The following is a 22064-nucleotide window of genomic DNA, read 5'->3' on the forward strand; positions in this document are numbered from 1 at the left end:
ATATACATTTATATAATGCGGTTAAGTTGTATCACCAGTATCGTAAACATTTTTCAATAAAGAAATACCACAGATTATCCAAGAAAATATTGATGATTTTAGTGAAAATAATGAATCCCTTGCTGCACAATAACAAACTTTACATTGGAATGTAGAAAAATATTTGAGATTAGCTCTAGGACAACAAAACGTCCCACGAAGTATACTCTTCGACGAGCCTTCCCAGCACAGAGTATTGGCGGCGGGTCGGAAAGAGGATGCCGAATGAAGCGTCGCGTCGTTCCGGGAAAGGGCGACTGGCCACGCCTCAGTTTTACTTTTATTTTTAAAGAATCATCATCAATATCTAAAACTCCTATACCATCATTATATCTATCATGCTAAGCATAAAGAATACGAGTCAAAAACAACAACTTTTTAAGAAAGCGATTTCAAATTTATAAACTGTGATTACTTCTATTGGGTGATAGAGTAACGAATGCCTATTTTCAAATGAAATATATTTTTGACATTTTTTTATACCACGTTAAGATATTGTATTGTCCCAGAGATTGAAAAAATAAAAAAACTCAATTTTTTTTTTTTTTACTTTTAATCTTTATACTTATAGCATCAATGTTCCCTTTAAAGTGTGAGGGTGTGCGGCCGCACATCATTTAAAATCTGTCCGCACACATGTTTACATCCTCCGCACAGATTTCGAAGAAAGGAGCGTTTCACCCATAGACATATGAATATTAGTAGACCTGCCCTAAGTGATTAAAAGCGTATTATCCCCACTCCCCATACCGGTTCCATTGAGCCGGCTGGGCTCGCATATGGCCTCAAGTGAAATTTGAAAACGTGACGTCATCATTCTTGTGCGAACTATGGTCGAGGCATCATCGGTTCATTTTACGAAATAAAACGGCAAAATGTTGACTTGTGATATGAAAACTTGTAAAAATAGATGTGAAAAAGAGAATAAACCCAATTGTCGTATTACATTCCATAAGTAAGCATTATTTTACTTTATTTTAAGCTTATTCACACCGTATTATATGGATCAGTTTTAGAAACATTTACTATCACATAACAATGTAGCGATTCTCAAGTGTGCTCATCGTTGTTTACTGGGGTAAGTAAATTATGAGACATTTGTAAAAGTGTCTTAACTAAATACTCTGAAACTAACTACGACTCTGAAAATAGAAGCTGCCTTACTTTGCCGAATTTGGACTTCGCAAATTAGTTCATAACGTGGCGAGTAATTTGCGCTCCCATGTAGAAATGTCTATTCATTCAAAAGCAGATTTTACTTTTAAGAAGTAAATGGTGATATTATAATGCGAGATGCCTATTTACTGTCAGATTGATTTATTGACGAATCACAGTCAGCCTTACTCCCTTCGTTCTTCAACAGTTGATTTTACCCCTCGCCATTAGCTTCTCGTCTATTAATTCCTATGTCTGTGGTTTCACCCATAGACATATGAATATTAGTAGACCTGCCCTAAGTGATTAAAAGCGTATTATCCCCACTCCCCATACCGGTTCCATTGGAGCCGGTTGTGCTCGCGTATGGCCTCAAGTGAAATTTGAAAACGTGACGTCATCATTCTTGTGCGAACTATGGTCGAGGCATCATCGGTTCATTTTACGAAATAACACGGCAAAATGTTGACTTGTACTATGAAAACTTGTAAAAATAGATTTGAAAAAGAGAATAAACCCAATTGTCGTATTACATTCCATATATAAGCATTATTTTACTTTATTTTAAGCATATTCACATCGTATAATATAGATCAGTTTTAGAAACATATACTATCACATCGAGAAACGCCTGGACGCGAAACACAAAGCTGGTTGGTTGCTGGGAAGTAAATTATGAACATTTATAAAAGTGTCTTAACTAAATACTTAAACGAAATATTCGACTCTGAAAATAGAACCGAATTTTTTTGCCGAATTTGGACTTCGCAAATTTGTTCATAACGTGGCGAGTAATTTGCGCTCCCATGTAAAAATGTCTATTCATTCAAAAGCAGATTTTACTTTTAAGAAGTAAATGGTGATATTATAATGCGAGATGCCTATTTACTGTCAGATTGATTTATTGACGAATCACAGTCAGCCTTACTCCCTTCGTTCTTCAACAGTTGATTTTACCCCTCGCCATTATCTTCTCGTCTATTAATTCCTATGTCTGTGGTTTCACCAGATTTTTGTTTTGCGCAAGTATACACACGATATTTTATGATAGGTTCTCAGGGTTGGCATCTTATGTTACGTATTTTGAATAAACGCGTAAGAATTATTCCTTGTTTGATGGTCATCGTGCTATTTTGTTTGTACTTTGATTGCTTCTCTTGTATAGAAGTATAAACAGATGTATTATCTATTTTTACTGTGACTGTTTCATTGTTGTGTAGCGATAAATAATTCGTATCCTACCGAAGCGATACATAATTTCAAGTAAAATTCCTCAGTCTTTAGTTTGTTGGCTGTTACAAAAACTTGATTAATTATTTTATCTACTCATGCGTATTTGCACACTTAACTCTATCTTCCTTTTATATCTTGCACAGATAAGTTGATGGGTCGCACATACAATTAAAAAAATTGAGGGAACGTTGCCTAGCATGATAGATAATATGCGGATGTAGCTCGTGCAATGGTCTAGGACTTAGTTAGCAGAGGAATTGAACCCATGGCGCCTGGATGGCATTTAAAAAAACTAAATCAGTATAACTTTCGTCCTCACAAAGGAAGGGTTCTTCCGAAACCGGTCGAAAGTGAAAATGATTCTTTAGGTTAACTTGAATTAGTTTAGCTTAATTATGGAAGGCCACAGGTTTACCTGTATGAACATAACATAATGAACTATATATAATAAATAAATTATTAATATGTACGGTGTCGTTTTCGTGAAACATCATATTTCGCGAAGGGTGTTTTACTAAAATTCTCAATCGAAAACTTGTTATTGACGAACTGTAAGGCAGGCGACGCGACGCTATACATATCATGGCTTGGCCTATTTTAGCGTATCGCACGCCATACATTACGAATGGGAATGTATAGCGACTGTGGCGAGTGATATGATACTAAAATAGGCAAAACCACGAAAATATAGCGTGTTTTGTCACAGGCCTAAACCATAACAAATGACTGAGTTAAAATATATTAAAAAAAAATAATTAGTAATAAACCAACAGTAACTAAAAACACAACTTGGCAAATAATAATAATTGACGCACCATAACCATAAAAGTAGTGGATAATTTACAACTGATGGATTGAGCCAACGAAACCCTTTCCCACATTTATTTTATGTGATTTTTACACATTTTTTGTTCATATGCAAAATAATAATTATCATAATGAACCGCAGAAAAAGTTATTCTAATGTTAAAATAATTCATATTATCTTTCGAAATACTTAGAATGTTTTTTAATACCAACGAAACTTCATAAATACATTCCAACGTGCTGAGTTCTGACTAACTGTACTTCTACTGCATCTGTAGCTAACCTTTTTTGCTGGTCAAGTTTCGCTGGCAAGCGTGGATAAGTAAGATGGCGTCTTCTAAAACCACTGAAGAGAAAAACCATAGAAGTGCGTTGTGGGTAAAAGAATAAGGTATATTCTATCTATCTATGTTACTTGAGGTGAGATTGGTCAAATATCAAACAATTTCATTCGACATCTATCTTACTTCGGGTGAGATTGATCAAACATTGTAAAATATCCAAATGCTCTCTTGAACGGAGAATCAATTTCATTGGACTGTTGGGGTTTCTTTCAATCACACGTCTAGGAATTATCTGTTCAGTGTAAAACTCTTTAGATACATAATCGTATTGGGCGAAAGACTAGTTTTTGTGGTGATAATCGTAATGCTCACAGATTATTATTTGACGGTGTTGGTTGAACTATCGCGGCCCGAGTAGCGCATGGCGGAGTGACGCGGGAGTTTAGTTACATAATGGACACGGGTAAGCGGCCATTATACGATCGGCAATCAATCACAAATTATTTACGAGGGCATTATATTTAACATCTCATTTGTACGGCTGACGCCCACCGCCACTCAATACTACCTACGTCAATGGAGTCCAAAACTGGAAAATGTTCTTATTTTTTTACATGAAAACGTCTTTAAAATTGAAGTCGGGTGTGGGGAGGCAATCGCGCCCAAATAAGCGACAGTTTCCGTCGAAGTAATTTCAAACATCAATATCTCGTTTTAAAGAGGAAGGATGAAGTTTGGGCCAGTCAGCACTGTTTAGATATTCGGCTGTATCGTTTTTCGACTTTCCGGATTCGACACATGACCAAAAACGAGATCATATCTAAGAGACGAATTATTGTCTGATCCGAGTAAAGCAAGTGTAGTTTTGGAGGCGAGTATTTATGTCATAACTAGTGAATTGAATTTTGAATTTCCCGGGAACAGGAATATTCCCCGACCTGAAATAAATTCCCGAAAACGGGGAATTTATTTTATTTTTAATAAAATGGTTTCTACACTTCTCTTGGATGCTTTATTGAGTGTTAGCAGTTATCTAAGACGACATCTTCTGATCTAGGGAGTTCCCTACCACGATAAAATCACGACAGTGACCTGGTGGAAGGGGATGTGCGGATGTTCTGATTTGTCACAGGTTGCCATAAGAATATTGACTGCTTCCATTACTTCAGCAGCCACTAAGAGATCTTTTAGCACGTTTTGTCGCATTCATACAACACGGAGGAATCGTCTAACAACTCAAATAACGTTTCAAACCTATCTGGTACTCGCAAACGCAAACATCCAATTGACTGTGCTGATGAAGAAGAAAACGTAGATAATCCTGAGTCAGCGACAACTTCTTCCGGGTCGGATGATGAAGAAGAAGAAGAATATGAAGGTGAAAGTGGAAGCGAAGTTGATAGTGTCAGTGTCCAATCGGTATCATCAGATGAACAGTAACGATCTGTGAAGTTGTGTCATTTTTACAGTTTTACGTTGATTTTTTATATGTACCGTTTACTAGCATAAAGTGTATATAGGCTACTAATACTGTAGAGTATACAATTATATAGAGATACTACTCACTTTAAAATAATTTTGATCGGTGTTTTTTGTTATTTTTCTCTTGGATCCTATTCCTATATATATGGGAATAGTTTTTATGGTTCTATCCTGCTCTATATGTACCATATGTGTGTATATATTATTTTTTATTTAATAAATATTATTCTTTTTGAGGTATTATGTTGTTGAAATCAAAATTCCCAAAATTCCACGTCCCTGGGAATTTATACATCACTAGTCATAACTCACCCTGAGGTCTAAGGACGGGTTGTTTCACAGAACTTTGAGTTGAAAGTTCATTTTCAAGTTCTGTTTAAAAACTGAAATAAATTTCAGTTCTGGACTTGAACTTGAATAAGACATTCACATAACTTAGGACGGGTTGTTTCGGAGAATTTGAACAATTCATCAAATTTCAACGTTCATTTTCAAGTTCTGGGAAAGATTTTTTCAAGTTCTGTTTTTATTTCAGTTTTGTCAAGCAACTAGCCTACAATGATATAGTAACAGAATTTGAATAAGTCTTTCACAGAACCCGAAAATGAACGTTGAAATTTGATGAATTGTTCAAATTCTCCGAAACAACCCGTCCTTAAAAAATCAGGATCTACCATTTTTACAACGATATATTCTGGGCAACGCAAAATGGTTCGTAGAAGAGTTGATCATCGAAATATTTCGATGATCAAAAACATCTAGTAAATCATCGATTTTGCCCATCGCTAGCGATAACTTCAAAATACCGACAAGCACGCTTAGATATTGGACAAGTCATACTGGAAAAGATAGGGAAAGTAATGGTATAACCTTTCATTGGTAAATAGGGTTTCACCATAATCAGCAGTCGTGTAAATTGGCTTTTCAAGGGTATTCTCAAAATATATTTATTTTTGGAATAACTTAATGGGTAAAACCATATATTGTAATACCTACTTAATTATTGAAGACAAAATTAGCGATTCCTACACGAAAATTTGAAACAGAAAAAGATACGGTCACATCTAGGACTTGAACCCAGGAGCCTTGCCTTGCTTAGCCACCGCTCTATCCACTAAGCTAATGGGACCCTATCTCCTTCGGTCATATTTAACTGTCTCATACTTCGAATAAGAACTACCAACATTGTCTTCATTTTTTCACCGCACATTTTTATTGGTACCTCGGCAAGGCAAGGGTCCTGGGTTCATGTCCTGGAGTCAGTATATTTTTCTGTTTCAAATTTTCGTTTAGGAATCGCCAATATTTTCTTCAAATTTACATACATTTACAAACTTCACACCGATAGATGGCGTTATTTTCAATATTGCCGAATAAAAAGACACATAATACTTTTGAATATTGAGATGTATTATTGATTTGCGCCATTTGATATATTAATCTGAATAAATTGTTTTTCTACCATACTATGACAGACCACCATTGATATATGTTTTCACATTTTACATTTACAACCAAAGAGAAAAAATATATCTTGGTCATACGATATTTTGTTTTTTCTAGATTAGTGAATCAGTTTAGAGGTCAAGATTCTGGTTAAAAGTCGAACCCCGTGAAAACCTGAGTAAAAGTAATTCTTAAACTAAAAAAGGTTGTGAACCCTTGGCTTACAGGCTCTAAAAGAACCGATAATTTTTTATCAAAGGGTCCCCCCTTTGATTTTTTTGATACAATTTGTAGAAAATCAAAGGGTTCTTTGATAATCATAAACCCCTTTGATTTTGACCAAAACAAACAGAGGAAATAACCGAAAATTTCTGAGGGTGAACACAATGAAACCCTTAGTAAACATTAAAACTTATATTTATGATTACTATTGGTAAGCCAAAAAATCACCTTTTAACATATTTGGCACTAGATGCTACTGCTTTAAATAATCGTTTATTTCTTGAAATTGTATCTTTAAATCCAGTGCAACTGACATTTAAATTGAAGACAACACATAATTCGCTTTACGGTATTCAAACCTAGTAGATTTCTTTCGTCAGTCCATACATTACCCATTACACTAAAAACTTTTTCTACGAAGGCATTGGAGACGGGAACACTGCACACATATTGTACCATTTTCAACAGATTTGAGCAAGTCTTGCTACCACCCGCCAGAATCGCTCACGGCTTTTGCTCTGTAAATTATCTCGTGAGGTATATATGTCGCGTATTTACAAAAAACTGGACATTCTATTGTCCGGTTTTCCAAAATTTTCTAGACCGAACAGCCGTTCAAAACCGTACTGTCAGGTCCAAAACAGGACATCTGGCAACCCTAGCTCTACATTATACAGACTTTATCGCGCGCTCTACACTCGCGGCGCGAACGGCCGCGAAGGCCGCGAAACGCGAGTGTGGATCTTGTTCACGCCTTCGCAATCTTCGCATTCGCGCTTCGCGCCATTCCCCGATTTTTGTCGGTTTTTTTGGCCCGCGACAAAGGGTTTGCGGCGGACAAGACTGAAGCTTTGCGAGTGTGGATGGACACAGTTCACGCGCGGATCGCGGCGTATATTCACGGCGTGAATTCAAGGCGCGACTTCGCGCGCGAGTGTAGAGCCAGCTGAAGAGACATTAAACCACTAAATTCAAAGAAATATAACATTATTATTGATACTTTGAAGGGAAGTTGTTGACGAAAAACTAAGGTCCCATAAGCTCATTTAGTGTGCATTCAAATAATAACAACAACTAGAACTGACATGCTACTGGGTGTGTGGAGAAGTAAAGAGTTCTAAACTACAGGGTTAAAAAACCTTACTCGAGGCGATACTATAAATTCGTCAGATTTTATGATGTGTTACGGTTATGATTTGAGATTTTCACAGCCAAAAGTATTATAGTGCAAATCTGCTCTGATGATGGACCTGTGATATCCGAAACGTTGGCTAAAGACGGAGCGCAACACGGCATAATACCCCAAAAATAAATCACTATAATTATGTAACGGTTCATCGAACTCAACAAGCGGCAATCATAACATCCAGTTTTTTGCGAGTTCCTAAGCCTCCAGATCCAAAGTCTGCAGCACCCGAGTCGGCTGTAAGATATAATCATAGACATATGAATATTCATATGTCTGTGGATATGATACAATAACATGCTCTGGCTCTGCTACACGTACACTTCGGAGCGGCATGGCAGTACCACGCGTCGCTACAAGCCGCCGAACAGAAGAAAAGTCTCAATGGACTGCGCTGTAAACAGTTACCTTACTTTCAGACTTTACTTTTCTGCGCGACGGCCTGGAGTGGTGCGAGTTACCGCCGCTCCGAAGTGAACGTGTGGCAGAGCCTTTTAAGAGGAAGTTACAAGCCAAAAATGTGTATATTCTTGGTATACCTTATATTGTAGGTAATAGGTATTAGAATTGCTTGACAAACGGAGTCAAGAAACGTTCGGGTTCAAGCACAAAACGGGTTTTTATTTATTTTGTAAATAATTTTATAAGAAAGCAAAAAATTTAATCAAGTGAAACTGTCACAGATAATCTTAGCTATAATATTGTATTTTTTAAAAGTTGTTTCCTTTACGCGTTCATACATTTCTATTAAAAAAAAACAATTTTCTTAGTATTTACATTTATATTTTTTATTGAGTAATTTTTTTTTTGTATTCTACTCGACAGAAACGATAGGAAAACCTTCAATTTATTTAAAGCATATTTTTGTTATTCATAAAGTACACCAATTCTTTACAAATATGAGGGCAAAATAACAAACTGAATAATTATTTCATAATAAAAATGTGTGGAAAATATTCAGTACGAGTATGTGCTACTTTATTTATTTTTTGTTTCAAATTATAAAATACTAGTGTGCCCGGGCAGACGTCAAATCAGAAAAAATTAAATTTCGTAGAAAAAAATTTAGGAATTGGAATTTAGAAAAAAAGATATATCTTTTTTACTTCTACCGTCAAGTAGAATCACCTCCTGATGTTAGCGCACTTTACCCCCGAATACCCTGTATTAGCTTCAAATTTAAATTAAATTTTAGTATGAAAAAGGCAGCGCAGCAGTTCCTCTTAAGTCGGCTCGCATTGGTGACTGTCCGAGGGACAAAGGGAACACAATATTATAGACCGGTGTTTATGGTCACCACTGTCGTCAGCCACTATGAACCGTATTTATTATGGTATTATTATTAAATCAATAGGTAATTATGTAGTACTCTGGATGTATAATACATTAATCACTCGTGAATAACGAACGTTGAATGATAATAAATAACAAAGTAATTGAATGTGGATACAGAACAAATACCAAGAATTTAATAAGATAATAACAAAAATAACTATTCAAATAACGGAGTGAAGTGTACATAAAGTTTAATTTGTTTTAAATTATGATGATACAATAAAAAAAATTGTGTGCCTGTACCGACATATCGTTTAAATAGTGTTAAACTGTGCCAAAAGCCAAACGGTTAATTGTCCAGAAGAGCATTAGTTCGTTCTACTACAAGCAAGAAGGGAGGGAGAGGTCAGAATGAATTCAAGATTTTTTTATTCTAATGTGTCATTTTATATGTTTAAATATTATGAACACTTTTATGTAAGTACACATAAGATACTATGGTATCCCCGGTTGATATGTTGTGAGGCTGAAGGTAGTGGAGAAGATGTGGATGCGAAAGAGGAAGGTATGGAATAACCTGGATCTTCGGATCTGGTCTCCATACACTGTGTAAGTCATTTGGGCGATATTGAAGGTATCTATCACTCTGAAACTTGCGGCAAATATAAATTTATCATTTTAAGTGAATAGATTGTAAAATAACACAAATGAATCGAATTATTTATTAGCGCACGACGGGTTTGAATCAGCTACCTCCGGATTCATGGCCAGGGATAGTAACCACTCAAACACGGATACTGTGTATATTTTTATCAGTATTAAAAATAGTGGCTTTTAGGATTACTCTAATCCAGAGGTTCCCAAACTTTTTTGCCCCGTAGACCCCCTGCCTGCCTAATATTGAATTTTCCTAAAACTATTAACGTCCCATGTGATAATCATTTATTTTTTCGTAAAAAGATTCCCTTCCCTTGCCTGTCAACCGGGTAAGGGTATAGTTTCTCTGTCTTTACACTGTGCAGACAGGGGCGCCCTTGTGCGGTATAACACCAAATGAAAATGAAGCAGGATAAGCAACGGGAATTTCTTTCTGTAGCTGGCCCTACAGAACTGCCCCTTAAGTTCTTTGTCAGTGCTTATTCTGGTCAGTTCTTCTTGTCACATGATATCCGATTCTTCAACATTCCATTTCCACAGTCAAAATGTCCTCAAACTTAGTTTTAAAGTTTGTGTGAAGTGCATTTAAATGTTGAACGTCATTATTACCCTGGACCTTTTTCAAAAACAAGTTGGGGAACTAGGAAAATTAGCGGCTTCCAATGTGCAATGTTTTGCTTGAATGTATTAATTCTGACGAGAAAAGGAACGTAGACTCTAATTACTAAGTAACTCTTGACATTATCCCATTCTTATTAGTGAAAGTTTTTTTTTAATAGGTTTTTGTTGATTCATTTCTTGGATTTCCCGAGGTTAAAAATGTAACACCTAAAACATTAACATTTTAATATCATTTATAACATTTCATCATCATATCACTTTGTTATATTATGTACATAGTTAAAAAGGACATTATTTATAACCGGTCCATACTGTAAAAAGTGTGCTTAACATTTAGCTGTTTTGTGATAACATTATTAACTTCTGTATTTCTACAAACTTTGTAATTAAACATTATAGGTAACGTAACTTAAGACCTCCTTCTACTTTTAACTGGCACATTCTAAAATCTTAATTTCAATAAGAAAACTTCTGTGCTTTTGTGCAAACTACTTTATATTGATTTTCATTCAGTCTCATTACTCTTTGCTTAACTCATTCTAATTGTATTACAAATTACTTCTTCAATAGTTGTAAAATTACTTTGTGGCTTCATTTTGATTATACAGGGTTTTCCAATAAGAGGTGTTATTTTGAATAGCCCGCTATTTCGGTAAATGTTACTTTTGAAGCTGTCATTTTTTGACATTTGACAAGTAGAAACTACGCCATTAATAAAAATGGAGCGATACACGCTTGAACAACGCATTGAAATTATTAAAATTCACTTGAGTGAATCAAATGCAAATCATCTTGAGTGATGAGGCCCATTTCCACCTCGGTGGCTTCGTCAACAAGCAAAATTGTCGCATTTGGGGCTCTGAAAACCCAAGAGTTATTGTTGAAAAGCCTCTCTATCCTCAACTTAGTTCTAATACCTCAATTAACAACTTTACGAAATATAAAAATACAAATATCAAATACGTAATTTCTCAGTCTATTATATTTGTGTTAGGTCTATTGTGTCATTTACGGAAATCATAAATGTTGACTTGAGGTAAATGGGGGTCCGCTCGTATGTACACCCATTTGAATCTCGTGGACCCCCAATTTTTTTTCTCGCTGACATAGACCCCCAGCAAGCCGATATCGACCCCTGGGGGTCTATATAGACCACTTTGGGAACCTCTGCTCTAATCATAGAAACAAGTCATTCTTTAGTGTAACACAAGTCTAACCGTCATTGTGGTGTTTGGGATTGTTTTACACGGGTAATATATATGATTAGCTCTAGTACCTATCTTGAGGGGTTTAATATCATTGCGCGCGCTGTTTCGAGTAAATTTTCAACACACATCACTTTATAATAATTTTTCAAGTTTACTCGGTTTTCAGCGCTCGCAGGGGTACGTGAGCCCTTAAATAATAACTTTTGAAAGTAAAACTATATTAATGGAAGCAAAAATTATTGTAAGGTTAAAACGAATATATTTTTTACAGATATTTCGAGATTGATACGATCGATTCTACGAAACCCGCACATGATATTGAAAAAAAAAATCAAAAAAATGGCGTTTGGGATAGTTTTACACTAGATAGGCGATTTTCAGGATCGCATTGTACTATTGAAACCTTCTTTTTTAAATTTCTTATCTGTTGGGTAAGATATATGTAAAGCAGGGCGAATAGAAGTACAAGGTTCTAACTTCTAACTAATTCCCTAGAAGGATTTTCAGGAGAGCAGAGGTTATCGAAGGTCAATAAGGGTGACTTATTGAAAATTAGCTGACGTTTACACGGCGTTGCTCGGGTTTATGTTTGGAGTTAAGTTTTAAAGTTGTGAATTCAAGTGTACCTACTTGAAAACTGGGTGTATTTTTAAGGTGAAAATAATATTATTCTAAAGAATTTAAGGTTTTTTTAAGTATTTTTTTTCCCTTGATCGTGCCACGTCTTCCTCGGGCTTCCTTGACTTATTCTACCATTCAATTCCACGTCATGCATTCCACTTATACATTTTTCTTCATTAATCTTCATCACTTTTTACCATACATGTATTTGATTAATTTGATAGTGCCATGTCTTCATCGGGCGTCCCCGCCTTTTTCAACCATTCACTACTGTATTCCATATTGTAACTTTTAAAAAACTACATTGTATCGATTTTATTAAACTCAGTATCTTATTCCAGTGCAGAGATAATGAGTTAAGGCGAAGCTTAATGCCAAATCACTATTTTGATTAATCTTTATAATGAATATGAAATGGTGTACATTATGAATACCAATAAATATGCTTTAGATAAATTGAAGGTTTTCCTATCGTTTCGCTTGGGTAGAATACAAATAAAAAATTAAATTACTCAATAAAAAATATAAATGTAAACTACTAAAAAAAATATTTTTTCAATAAAAATATATGAACGCGTAAAGGAAACAACTTTTAAAAAATACAGTATTATAGCTAAGATTATCTGTAACAGTTTCACTTGATTAACTTTTTTGCTTTCTTATAAAATTATTTACAAATTAAATAAAAACCAGTTTTGTGCTTGAAATCCAACGTTTTTAGATTCCATTTGTCAAGCGATTTTAATGCCTATTGCCTACAATATAAGGTATACCAAGAATATACACATTTTTGGCTTGTAGCTTCCTCTTCCTCGGGCAACCCCGATATCTTCTACCATTCAAAACACTATCTAAACACTCCTGGCACTAATGAGAACAAACTTTTCAAATTTTCAGTGAAATCGGTCCAGTAGTTTTTGGGTCTATAAGACACGCATACGGAAATTAAATTTTATTTATGTAGATAGAAGATTCGCTGAGCGGAAATCTATACCGTAATGAATACCGTAAATCCTATGCTTCTGCATACAGTGGTCACCTATCCCAGTATGAAATATACCCAGTACCTAACAATGGAAGCATCCACGCATTCCACTAACACGGGAATCTGTTCGCATTTTGGAAAGCAGCGTCTCATAAAATGATCATGATGGAATGAATACCGTAAATCCTATGCTTCTGCATACAGTGCTCACCTATCCCAGTATGAAATATACCCAGTACTTAACAATGGAAGCATCCACGCATTCCACTAACATGGGAATCTGTTCGCATTTTGGAAAGCAGCGTCTCATAAAATGATCATGGTGGAATGAATACCGTAAATCCTATGCTTCTGCATACAGTGCTCACCTATCCCAGTATGAAATATACCCAGTACCTACCTAACAATGGAAGCATCTACGCATTCCACTAACATGGGAATCTGTTCGCATTTTGGAAAGCAGCGTCTCATAAAATGATCATGATGGAATGAATACCATAAATCCTATGCTTCTGCATACAGTGCTCACCTATCTCAGTATGAAATATACCCAGTACATAACAATGGAAGCATCCACGTATTCCACCTACCAAAATAATCATGAATCATCCCACCTGACGGTTATTTCTACGATACACTTGCGGTGTATGTATCAACCGATATCATTTCAATGGAGATGCTATTAACACCAATCATAAATATAGATTAGTAGTAAATTAAGTAGGTTTGCTAGTCATACTCATTGAATAAGTATGAGATGAATCTCGGCGGTCGCAGATGTGGCAAGTGTTAAGAGAGACTATTGGGACTTGGGCGATATATTACGTGGTAATAAAATGAGAAAACATCACGAGGAAATGGATAGTGCACATATTCATAGTGCACAACAAAAGCAGTTTCAATGTCGATTGCTTTTTCTTTTTCTCTCTCGTTATCCTTTTACTTGAACACCACAAACACGAAGATAAAACACAACATAACAAATGTACTGCAATCACATTAATATAAGCATGTATATTATGTTTTTAGTTCTACTAAATAGATTATTGTTGTATTATTATTTGGTAATGTTCGATTGCTTTGATTATCATATACTTCCGTTTTATTTTATTCTCATTCGTCTTAGCTGTACACTTCAAGTAGTATCCATTTCTTTTCACGAAACTATGTCTATGTAATATGAATATGATGTATACCCAATTTATACCGATTTACAACAAGTTTCTCATTAACTCTTTAAGTATTTAAGATTTTAAAATGTTATTTTTGAAGATAATATTTATACATTGTTAGGCCGAAACGTTAATTATATGAAATTCCCTCGATAAAAAAAAAATCGCAAAGTAAGCTCCGAAAATTATTAAAAATACGTTTTGTTCTGTAATTTAATATTTTATAGGCACGTAAAAATTCAGCGTATCTTTAAATGCAACTAAAGCATTTGTCGAGTTTTATTAAATAATTTCACGTTTTACCAATACATACGAACACCTCAGTACAGGTTCTCCTAGTGAGGTGTCAACAAAACTTTTGTAAACTGCATATAAAAAATAATGGAAATAAATAAATAAAATTTTAATTTTAACACAGGAGGATCATCTTCGGGTATGCTATGTGGAGGGTCTTTTGGAGGACAGGAATAAGGGTACCTGGGTCTTGAAGAGACTTATGTTGCAGGGGGGAAACACAGGCCGGCAAATCATTCCACGGCCGTGCTTGTTGAATACAAGAACGAGTTGTAGGAGCGACAGTTTTTATGTGACAAATGTCAATTGTGTTCAAATGTTGGGCGCGCATTTGGCGTGTTTCCGGACTGTGCACCGGGACGCGATCAATGACGCTAGTTCCTCAGAGCGTCTTCCATTGAAACATCAGTACAGGGAGAAAAATGATCTTGTTAAAAAAGTGATAGCACGCCAATTTCATGATAAAATATTGGTCATTCAGAATATATCGAAACACGTGTTCTTTTCCTAATAAATATCATGACGGAATGCGATAATATCAGTATGTCAATATCAATATTTGTATACACGTGTACCGCCATCCTAAGAAAACACTCGCTTTTAACTGGTACTTTGTAAGGAACTCTGTTAAGTCATTCGTTAAAAGCCTACAGTCTCGTTTTAACAGGAAAATGGATAATTTGACCAGATTTTTAATAAATTAAGAGTAAGTTTCCTCTGTGTAGACAAAGAATAGCAATCCCACTCAGGTACGAAAATATTGGGGCTCCAGACGAGGCTGCCAAATTCTTCAAACTTGCGGAGCACTTGCGATTTGTACAGGGTCAGCTGTTGCGTACTATTAAAGTATATTTGGTCCATGTACAGTGTACAGTACGCCCAGCTTCTCAACATAACTCTGGCTTCACTGGAACCCCATCATACCTGAGCTGGCCACTTAAGGTTACGCCAAGTATATCAATGGAAGATTGCTTCCGTTGAAGGAGATGATGAGTTCGTATGATTATTATCTTCTCAATATTGTTCACAACTACGCACTCAAAAGGAACTGGCACTAGGTTGATTGTAACAGTTAAATAATCACTCAACACCGTTCAAACATGTGTACATTGATAAATATTGCCGCCACGGATCTGCTAAAAAAATATTGCACATAACAAGAAAACACGAGAAAGTTATATGAATAAAATAAAATATCAAATTTAAAGATATCACCTTCATCAATGATATTACAAAAATGTTATTTACCTTCATTATATATTATACATGAAATATTTCACCCACCAACACATTAGTCAAAACTTGGAAAATGTATGGACGAAAATGAACTAATACGAAATTAACTACTTGTCCTCGAAGACCACACAAAACACACGCTTGATTAGCACTGTGTTAAATGAGTTTTAAATTCTAAAAACGTAGTTTGAACAACCTAGGAAATAGGAAAACAAACGTGTGAAACCGTACTTATTATAAAACACTAGGTACTTGCGCAGAATTTTTAAAAATAAAATTTCTACCGGTTGTAGGAATAATAACGTTGATTAATGCTGTGTGTGTTATAAATTTATAATATTGTGTGATACATTGCATTCATTCAATGCCAGCGGTCTGCTAATTGAAAAAACATAAATAGCGAATGTGCTGATTGTGTAGTTTATTTTCCTTCTTGTTATTTCCATTTCCCGGTTGAAGAGAATCCTAGCTAACTTATGAAAGGGAGCGTGGTGGAGGACACCACTGAACTTTTTGTAACCAGTACATTGAACCTATCTATCCCGAATTTAAGGAAAACTGTAGTCGGTAATTTACATAAGACTTTCCAACTTCTAGACTGGCAAATGAAATCGATTATGCGTTCAAGAAAACATTTCGATATTTGGAAATGTTTGATCAAGTAATCACAAGAAGCAAGGAGAAATTTAGCTTACTTCGAGCACCTATAACACACTTCTATCTCCTATCAGCTTTTCTTCAGTGGGAGACGCCGATGAAATTACATATTGATAACTTAGTAATGACCGATTCAAGACTTGCAAGAATGAATTTAAAAGGTAGAAATATAAATACTCACTATCCATATACATTTTCAAACGTACTAATTTCAATTGTGCGCCTTGTGAAATATTACTGCGTAATGAATGATTTTAAAAATTGGAATTAATCAATTCAGACAAGCGATAAAGTATTTTACTTCAATAATAATTCTATAGGTATTTGTATATTTTTTTTGTATTTCTGACAGATCTAAATCTGAATAAACTATTATTTATAAAGTTTACTAGCGGTGTTCACTCGAAAGGTAATTCTGATCGTCTCTCTAATTATTATTTGTCACTAAAAATATATAATAATACTATAAAGAAAATTGACACTATATTTTTTATATGTTTTTGATACTCAATGATCCCGAGGCAAATATTTTGTAAATACTTTCAGTTTCAAAAATCCTACAATTATAACTTGCCGTTATTTTTAACGGTTCCGCGCTAGATCAATAAAAAATATATAACATTATCAGAAGTTAACTAGACAAAAACCTATTAAAAATAATAATAGTAGAGCAAGATCTGCATCTTTTAATTTCGGCAACAAATAATTGTTATACACATTCAAATGGCGTGTAAAATAGTGCAATACAGAATACACGGATATTTCCCTTGCAAAATTATTTCATTATATCTGCAGAATCTCAAGTTTTCAGGGAACCATTAATAATTAACAAACGCGTACCAACACGTAATTACTAATTATATAAAAATGTGTACAAAGCAATTATTGTACCACACATAAATTACTGTAGCAGCATTCTATTCTTATCCAACGACGGTTTAATGAAACAAATGACAATTCTACAAAATAGAGCAATGAGAACCATATTGAAGAAAAATAGATACCTACACAAAAATTAAGAACATGTTGAAGGAGTTAAATATCTTGTCATTTGAACAAATTATTTACTTTAATACCATATTTTTAATCTACAAGATAATCAATGGCCATACGTCTAGTGAATTCCTAAGAAAAATTGATAAACTACAGAACAAACACACACATGAGACGAGGAAAAGAAATGAATTGAGACTCCCTTGAGGAAAAAAACACAGAGTCAAAAGTCATTGATGTACGGAGCGTTGAAGATATTTGGAGAGCTACCAGAAGAAATAAAATCAGAAGAAAACATAAAAACATTTAAAATTAAATTACGAAAATATGTGATTGATTCATTTTAAATGTGTTTCTATAATTATATGTATATGTATATAAGGATTGTATTAGGTCATAGATAACTATGTACCTACTTAAAATACCGCAATAAACAATAAACAATATCGTTTTGGTAAAACCCTTCAAGCCACATTTATGGAATGTTACTTTCACTGGTTTCATAATGCAGAATAGTCTTCAAAATACAATATGGTAGAGTATTTTTTTCTGATTGATTTTCTCTATTTTTTAATAGTAATAACTAAATTTATTGATTTTTTTTTTCGGTTATTTCGAGAAAAACTTAAATTTCTTAACCCTTAAATATCTCGTAATAATAAATAAAATTACAATATTTTACACAAAACAAATTACTACTTCATATAAATTTCAAGATTTTAATTAATTTCGCGAAATTATAAATATTCGTTTTTATCATCTCCTGTAAAATTTTCATTTAGTGGGTTGAAGGGTTTTACCAAACAAACAGTCGATTTCAATATATCTTCAGTGCTTAGAATTCCTTTAATAAGTTTTCCTTTCATCACAATATCATAAAATATAAAAGTTCAGACTTTTCTGCAGTTCTTCAATTTGGCATGCAATTTAAAAAAAAAGTTTAAAGTTCGTATGGCAGTTATACATTTTGCTAATATATTTTTGGAACATGAAGATACTCAAATTAGATTCATCAAACACCCATATTAAAAAAAAATACATTGGTGATTACGTTTTGAGATTATAGCAAAATGTGGGAAACGCATATTTTGCAAATAATGTAAGATACAACTTTTCAAAGAATTCAAAGAAATGCAAACTGCAATATTCCGAAAGATGACACGAATAGTTGTTCATTGTATCATGTCTATATCAAGACTTTGTTAGCCTAAGTCTGTTGTTACTGATAAAGCAAAAGATAATGAACATGTCAAAGAGCAGTTATTTTTCCTATTTACGTTTGATGACATTGAAATGTATGCCTTATAAGGAGCTAAATCAATATTCTGCCGTAATATTATTATTGACATCAATGCGAAGTAATGAAAAATCAAGTGGTTTTGGTTTGAAATTTTGATCGCTTTAATTAACTGCGATTAGAATACAATATCTTGGCCTCTGCTATAATCGAGCATTTCTTGTTGATAAAGCTTGTTATAATATGTGGGCAATGCGGGCAATATTATTTGTGAGATATCACGACAACACTCGCTATACTATCGGGTAATATAAAATATCTGTGATAGTTGAAGATCATTGTATGGCTACGCCCACTTATATTATATCCAAATTTAAATTCAAAATAAAAAAAAATATTTATTGCACAAAAATACAGAGTACAAAGGGTAAAGCTTATAGGTTACATCCTATTTCTTCCAGCTTACCCAACAAATACACATTATATTACATAACCCAACAATTACATGTTAACAAATGTATTAAATAAAAAATAAAAATCAGAAATAAAAAAAAACAGAGATATTTAATTTATCTAAGGTATCCATCGTGTGAAACAAGCAAGTTCTTTTATAAGCCTAGAAAAAAATAATTTTCAGGTCTATAAAACATGTTTTGAAGTGCAAAATATCCCACTTACAAACCCCTTTTCAGATATAAGTAAATGTATAATATGGCAAATTGAGTTCTTTAGATTATGATTGGAAAACATTTTAATATTTGTGCCTGAACTTCACAAAATAGAATAAAACATGTATTTTGGCTACGTTTATTTGCGTAAATTTGTAATTATTAACTCAACCTAATCAGGAAATTCAACCTAATCGCCATCTGCGAAAGTAGTGCGTGATTTCGCCCGATTCCGAATGTAACACGTCGAGGACGGACTTTTTCATACAAAACATAAATTTGTATTTGAGGCCAAAGTACAATAAACTGAAAAAAATAATTAAATGGTATACTAAATATCTTGAACTGTGTGAGATTTTTCAATTATTTATAATATAAATACAATTACTTGTGAGCTAATGATAATTATTTAAATTTAATTTTGCCGTGCCTTTAAATATGATAAAATATAAAAATAAATTATTAAGCCTTCTCATGGGCTTAAATTTAAATTACCAACGACCGATTTATGTTGGAACACAAATTTGTCGTAAATAATTTTGAAATTTCAACTAAAAAAACGCTTTTTTTTACTTTAGTTTCATTTTTTATTTTCATTACATTAACATAGAAATTTAGGCATAATTATTTGTTACCTAAATATTCTACTTTATAATTCAAAACACAAATCTATAAAGTACCTCGTGTACGTACTCTCCGTATTGATTAAATATATATATTGCGTTTGCTATTCAGAATTTTGGCCTCAAATTCTAAAATAGGGTTTGTATGAAAAATGCCGGCTAAGGCTGAGGCTAAACTAGCGTAATTTTGTGATTTTGCTATTTGCGTCGCCGTCTGGCTCAAACTAGACATTTATATAAATTTCACAAAATTACGCTAGTTTAGCCTCATCCCTGACTAGATATATATCGTCGTTTCCACTGCAAAATAATAATAATTTTCCCATTTTTTACCAAGATGTAAATAACACAAATGAAAAAAGGTTTTTGCGTAAATCTAATTTGTACATCTGCGTGGTTCAAGAAGTTTGATAAAAAAATATAAAACTGCCATATAAATATGTTAAAGACATTATAAAAGTTGCTAAAAAAATTCATAATATAGGAAAAAATGTTTGAGAAAACTGACAAATAATTGTGAAAGGAAAAAAATTGTTTCCAAATTAAAGAAAGAGAAATGTTTATTTATTTTTAAATTAACTGTTTTTGATCATTGAAAACTTAAGGTTTTTCAGTTACGAATGTAATTTTTGCAATGGAAACGACGATACTTAAGGCACTGATAGTTATGACTAAATCGTGATTAAATTAGATTACTAATTAGCTATTAGTAATTGAAACATTTAAACGTACGTTTACAAAAACTAAACCTTCTAACGCCATGATTTTTTAGGTAACCGGACAAATTAACACTTGATAGTCATGAAAAGTGAAAATAGGTTAACTAGGTTAGGTTAGGCTAGTTTTTTTCATAAATTTATTACTTTACATAATTTTTCAAAAGTGTTCTGATTTGTCATGGAACCGATTTTTTAATTTACGTTTATCCAGTAGGTATCTATTTGCAATATCTGCATCAGTCAAAAATAGCAGGCGATCTAGCAAAGGATCGTTTTCAGATAAAACCTAAAAAAAATAGTTATGATCTGAGATAAAACGGTATAATGTTTATGATAATTATAAACATTATTCCGGTGTTTTGTTTTGGTGCAGTGTTCTAAAAGATTAGACATCGTAACCGCGGGATAACCCTGAATATTTGACTGGTCGAGACAGCCACAAACGGCATAAACATCCAAAATACCGCGGGTTCTTTTGAGAAATGCAATCATCTCTGGTCTGTAAAAACGCGGAGATAAAATATTAAAATCCAAACATTTTTTTCAACACAATCTTTCATATATTTGAGATTTACCGTAATTTTGAACGTGCATCAGAACGTGTTTCATAATACAACATAATGTTATATAGCTGGAAACATACAAATCATGGTCGAATATTATTACAATGACAGAAGTGATGTTAGTGGGTTTCAAGGTTTCACGATAAACATTAAAATAAAAATACTCACCAAATCGAAAGAAATCAACGCACGCTTGGGTTTTTTATTTTATTTTTCATCGGCAACGGTAATATTATAATAAAACACGACACACTGCACAAAAATAAATCAAACGTCAGCAAGGGTCCAATTTTTTATTAGAATTCGGAACCGTTTTTTTAAATCAACCGTTGTACATTAATTTTGTGCTCTGAAATCCAACATATTATTATTCACGTGAAATCGACTTAACCTTACAAACACGAACTTCCAGCCAGGACGTCACTATACCAAACAAACTATATTAAACAAAATAAGGGCCGTAATCATTCAAATAAAGAATGCATCTTTCTTTTTTCCAAATAAAATGTTTTAATTTAATAAACAAAACAACAGTAAACAAGTAGCGATAATCAGACGACGCGTTAAAACCTTCCCACTTCGGCCCGCAACTTGCGACAGAAGCGCAAACAAGCGCAAATGCTAATATGTAGCAAGATCGCTTTTATACGTCAGCGGTATATATAATATATATACACAAAC

At 33.7% G+C, this 22064-nt stretch overlaps 1 protein-coding gene across 1 annotated transcript in view; it reads right to left on the reverse strand.

The window, feature by feature from the left end:
• The window catches only part of beta4GalNAcTA (beta1,4-N-acetylgalactosaminyltransferase A), a 105790-nt gene extending 83813 nt beyond the window's left edge, over positions 1–21977 (reverse strand). The window contains exon 1 of the mRNA XM_089631214.1: positions 21552–21977. The gene's annotated coding sequence lies outside the window, so the exon portion shown is untranslated. The remainder of the gene's footprint in view (positions 1–21551) is intronic.
• Between the last annotated feature and the right edge of the window lie 87 nt (positions 21978–22064).

This window comes from Hesperophylax consimilis, chromosome 1 (assembly GCF_061612785.1).
Source record: "Hesperophylax consimilis isolate HC1 chromosome 1, BYU_Hcon_1.0, whole genome shotgun sequence".
NCBI classification, from domain to species: domain Eukaryota; kingdom Metazoa; phylum Arthropoda; class Insecta; order Trichoptera; family Limnephilidae; genus Hesperophylax; species Hesperophylax consimilis.